Below are 6,000 nucleotides of genomic sequence, written 5' to 3'. Positions count from 1 at the left end.
TTATGCCTCATATTCCTTCTGTTTTCAATATTTTTTTATTTTTACAAAAATGCCCAGGCTGTAATGTCATCGAATATATATAACACTTTAATAATATATACACTCAATCAAGATTATATTACTTTTTTATAATATCAGTTTTAAAGCTTTCTCTTTCCCACGATTAAATAAAAAATTATTCGCTAAATTATATTGAGTAATTAATTTACATAATTTTATCTCTATTCATTGCATCACCTACTTTATTATGTTTTTTTTTCATCATAAAAAATAGCGAAAATATTGCCCTACTTACGATCCTAAAAAATATTGAAGCATATTGTACGGATAAACACTAATAGTCTAATATAGTGCCATTTTGAAAAATTAAATAAATCATACATGAAATAACTATTTAACGAATAGAAAAATCATGTTTCAAAGAATAATTTTACATATAAAATTCGTATTTCTATTAAAGTTTTAACTTTTCGCAGTCATTCCTATAATGATTTTAACCTTTTTTTTTTCTTTATAATGAAGTTGTATTCTCGGTGGTGTATAATTAAAGCGACATAATCACATTGGACTCAACTCAATAGACCAATGCGTGAGAGATTCCAAAGACGCTTAGAACATTCAAGTCATTAATAGTTTGAAGTAGATGTTTTAAATTCTTATTTGAATATTGCTATAATGCAAAGGAGGAGTAACTTTCGATTAAGTATTTTCAACAAAAATACTTCGTCTAAATATAACTTCTTGTTCAACTTGACTCGAAGGTCAAATAATAAGAAGGTAATTTAAATGTACAATCTTTATTTAAGTAATATATCCGTTTTTATTTGAGAAGTAACAACTCCGTTCAAGTAATTAGAAAAACATTGAAGTGAGAAATAACAGTTTATAAAACCATTAATAAGAGTTAAAGATAAGATGTAAAGGAATCTAACTTTTAGAATTTGACATAAGTTTTTTTTCTCCTTCCACTATAAAAATAGTATTTGTAGTAATTAATTATTTTGAGGAAATCAAAACAAGCAATACACAATTTGAAAAATAATTATGTTATTGTTCTTACTCATATATAAGTTGCAATGTGTCACATTATGGAGATTGCATGTGTTCTCTTTTCTTGATGAAGATTGAAGGAGTATAAATTATTATCTTCAATTTATTAATTTAATTTGTTCTCAGTGTCTATATTAACATACTTTGAATTGCGTAATTCTTGATCTCAAATGTTAAAGATATACAAAATGATTTTATTCGTTTTTTCAATATATTAAATTGTTATAAATATATTTTAATACATTTATTTGTTTTATTTTAATACTTGGATTATAAGAATATTTCATAATGATAATTTTAAGGGTGAATTAAAAATGAAAAAAAAAACATTTTGGTAAAATAAATTAAATGTTTGGCTAGCAATGAAAAGAATTTCAAAAGTATACTCATATGGAATCTTTAAAAATAATACTACTTTTTGTTAAAAAAAATATTAAAACCACACCACTTCAACATACAAAATGAACTTCTTTGCTAGCTCCTTTCTTCCACTCAATAATTTAACTACTTTATACGTCTCCTCAAACTTAAGTGTCCCAAAGAAAATGATAATATTTGCTTGAATTTTGGAAAGTGACACGGCTTCATGGAGCTTCAAATTTGGAATGATGCGAACAATTATTTGTGCAAAGGAAAAGAATAAAATAAATAAAAACAATTGGTGAAAAGAAGCAATGATGAATTTAAAATAATTGGTTGGAAATAGGAGGTGTCATTGTCACAGTGAAGCTTTAAAATTAATATCGATGGAGAAGATGGTGAAAATGCAAACATATTATGTGGACACATCTCTTTGAACGGTTTGTTGTGTAATTGAATTTAAATACTATGAAACTGAAATTTATGTTTCTTGTCTGAGTTGCTGGGGATGAGTGGCTACAAATTGTTCCTCGGTATAAAGTCGTTATCCATTTCGGTTATTAAACTTCTGGCCGGCAAAATAAAGAAATTCGAAAAGTTTATTAAGATTAATAAAATTGGTTGATTTGGTCTAAACAAATTAGTTAGTTGAATAGAGATGAGCTATGAGTGGATGTGATGAGCATGAATGAAAAGTGGTTTTAGGTTTTAAATGTTGGGCCACGTCACCTAGTGTTTCAGGTTCAACGCCATTTTTGATGGGGACATGTTCTTGATTACAGTGTTACACACCAACGTTAATATGTGATTTTAGTTTTTTGAAGGTTTGGTTTGCACCTAGGATTTCTAATACCAGCAGTTTTGGATCAGAGAGATGGGGCGTGAGGTTTTTGTTTTTGTGATGGAGACAGTGATTACGATTCTTGAAACCTGGATTTTAGATCCTTGCTTTTGTTCACTGTTCACGTGAGTGATTAAGACAAGGGTGCTGTCAACTCCTTTTCTCCGTTGCCTAATCTGTACTCTACCCTTCATCACCATCACTTCAAATTAAATGCAACACACAAGCAAATTTCGTAATGTAGGGGAAGGAACAAGACGATAACATGGGACCCCATTATCCATGATTTTGATTCTTGAGTGAGATGTTCCCGAAATTGCTTAAAACTAGTCTAATTGGATTTTGAAGGTAATGTTCATGTAGTGATACTAGACCACGTGGTTGATTTATATTTTATGAATCAACTTATTCATTATTCATTGTTTTATCGTCTTATCGACTTATTTGGATCTTTGATTAAGTGTTAAATTGATATAAAATTAATTTTCTAATGTAAAATCATTATGTATTTGGTTTTTAAAATTAATTAAAAAGTAAAAATATTACGTTGAATAAGAAGCAATTAATTCTTGTTTCTACATTGGAGAATTGATTCAGTTGGAATCAATTCTCCAACATTGAACCAAACACACCCTTAGAAAGAAATGGATTCACTTCGGGAGAAGCAAAATCAATAGATATATTATCATTAGGGGTGACAATTAGGGTCTAGCCCATCGGGCCAGCTCGCAGGCCTGCGAAAAAAATGTGGGGCGGGTCAGGGTAGTGAGCCCGTAGGACCGCAACACGTGCGAACTGGCCCACAAGCCCGCATAAAATAAAAATAAAAACAACTTGCACTTATGTATATTAATTACTTCTTTTATGAACTCTTGTATTAACGTTTCAAATTCTCCTATAATTGGAAAAGACAAGTATTATGTAATTTTTAATATGCTAAAATTTAAAGAATACAAAAGAATACATTGGGTATGTCATAGTATGAATATGATAAAAATGTTGAATTATCAATTTATCATCTAATTCCCCAAAGTATTTACTTAATTTTGTGAACTTCTTAAAGTTTCCGAATTTTTAAACATTGAAAGTTTTATCATAAAAATTAAAAAAATTAAAAAAAATTAAAAAAAAAAAAAAAGCGAGCCAGCTCGCAGGCCAACAAGCTAAGGAATATGCAGGGCGAGTCAGTGTTTTCAGCCTTCATAAAGTGTGCAGGGCGGAGCGGGCCAACCCAGCCCGCATTGCCACCCCTAATTATCATAGTTCTCAATAGCTAATAGCTGAAAGAAATATTTTATCTTAATTTATAGTTGGTAAATATTCAACATAAGATCTGAAGTATAATAAACATTACTACTTTTCTATTATTCATAAGAGATCTTTATTAATAATTTTATAAGAACATAATCATATCTTTAAGGATTAATATGTTATGTATTGCGTAAATCTTCAAGGATATAGCAATTGAAAATTAAAAACTAGTAAGATAATTCTATAAAGAGCAATAACTCAAGATATAAGAGAAGTAAAGACAAGTGGTGACAATGAGTAAAAATGTAACTTGGAGATGCATACGAGCACCTATTTATAGGTGGAGTATAGGGTCAAAAATCCTATGACTCGCGGAGAAAGATGAAACTCCTTTATCTACAAAGAAATCTCCTTGACTTGCAAAGTAGTTGCAACAATATTGTGGAGTATTTTCGTGGAAAGGATCTCGACAACAATGTGGGGTGTTTGCATGTGGAGAGAATCTTGGCGTGGAGTGTTTCGTGGAACATGGATTTTAGTTCCAAGGTCATGGTTTTGTAATACTCTATTATACTTTGTTTTTATAATAATCTCCCACATATAGGCAAAAGGCAAGAGATAGAAAGAACAAAAGAATGAAATTTAGGTCTCATATAAAAGTAATGCACTAAAGCTGGTGTAGCAAACTATATGAACAAGTCATAGATTGAGAAACTTAACACGATGTAGTTGATATAACAAGTTATTTAAATAAAAAATATGTAATGTTGTTAGCAATTTATCAATTACAATACACATCTCACAATTCCATCTGTTATTTTTTTTTGTGCTTACTAGGTCATGCACGTATCTAATATTCATGAGTCTTCTAGAGATCTTGTCAAAATCTTACGCAAGCGACCTCACTCAACATTTTGATAGGTGATTTCGTTAAGCGTATGCTGCAAATCATACATCACCTATAAATGATATAAAAATCATTAAAAATTTTCTTAGAAGCAAAAATTCTTTACCACAAAAATTTAACTACAAAGTTTACCCTCTTAATAATATAGTATTTCACACTTTCACACACAATATAAAAATGGACATAATTGATTTATAATCAATTTTAGTACTAGTAAAACTAACAAGTGACTTGTTTGTATCCATATGAACCTAATTCATGGGATTCCTAATCACAAATGTTGGATTTCCATCACTTGTTTCTTTGCAAGTGCTTGAGTCTCATTTCTCTCGATGTTTCTAAAATCATGTTTCTTCGTTGGATTTTTTTGTCAAAGGACCTACTAGATTATGTTCTAACTTAACATAGTCAATGGAAATTGTTTCACTTTTTAACAATTGCTTTATCAAATTGTGTCTCAATCATATATGTTTATTTTTGCTATAGCTATTGTCGATTGGCAATAACAATGCATTGATGTATATATATGGTGTTAGTTTCACTAATAATGGAATGTATGAGAAGTTTTTCAACCACTCAACACTTCTAACCATCTCAAGGGCAACAAACTCTTATTTCATTGTTGATCTTGCAATAATTGTTTGCTTAGTTGATCTCTATGTAATCACACCAACAAGTGTAGACACATAACCATTAGTGGACTTTTTCTCAGTTGAATCAGCGATTCAGTTAACATAATTGTAATGTTCTAGTACAATAGAAAAGTTAATATATTCAATGGCATAATCTATTATACATCTTAAGTATTTCATGAGTCTTACAAGTATATTCCAATGTTTTTGATTATGACATTGAGAATAACTACTCAACATATCGAAGTTGAGAAATAGATTATTTTTAATTTTTAAATATCGAAGTCTTACAAGTGGATGATACTTATTTTTAAATATCCACTTATAACCAATAAGATATATTCCTTAAATAAATTTAGAAGTCCAAATATTATTTTTTTAGTTGAACCAATTCCAATTTTAATGGTTTTATCTCAATGTTTTGTACTAGAAATATATGTAATTTGTAAAAAACTTGTTAAATCATTTTTAACTAGGTAAATATAAAAGTCATTTTCCAATTTTCTTTTGCCATATCTTAATTCTCGTCAAATTCTCACACACATCATCACTATTAATATTTTATTGATATTTTAGGTTGTTCAAATGTCCGATTAACCATTAAATGGAAAAGGAAAACATATTTAAAGAATTTAACATTTTTCATCTCTACTATAATATGTGTATAATATGTTGATAATGTATTTTCTGATTTCTTGAAGTTCAAATAGCTACAATTAGATAATATTGTTAGACAATATTAATAATGTTCGAGAAAGAGACAAAACGTTATTACAAGAATACTAGACCTTAAAATTCTTCATCTATAAAATTTATGGCTCACATTTGAGTGATTCACTTTTTCCTCTATGACAAACAGTTCGGCTTAATTTCGGACCTCCATTTTGACCGTTAGAATAAAATACATATAATATATAAAACTCTAACTTTTTTTCATAGAGAAAAGGTATTCCTTCACG

This window comes from Vigna unguiculata, chromosome 3 (assembly GCF_004118075.2).
Source record: "Vigna unguiculata cultivar IT97K-499-35 chromosome 3, ASM411807v1, whole genome shotgun sequence".
NCBI lineage: Eukaryota > Viridiplantae > Streptophyta > Magnoliopsida > Fabales > Fabaceae > Vigna > Vigna unguiculata.
The sequence above is the reverse complement of the archived record's forward strand: the minus strand, read 5'-3'. Positions refer to the sequence as shown.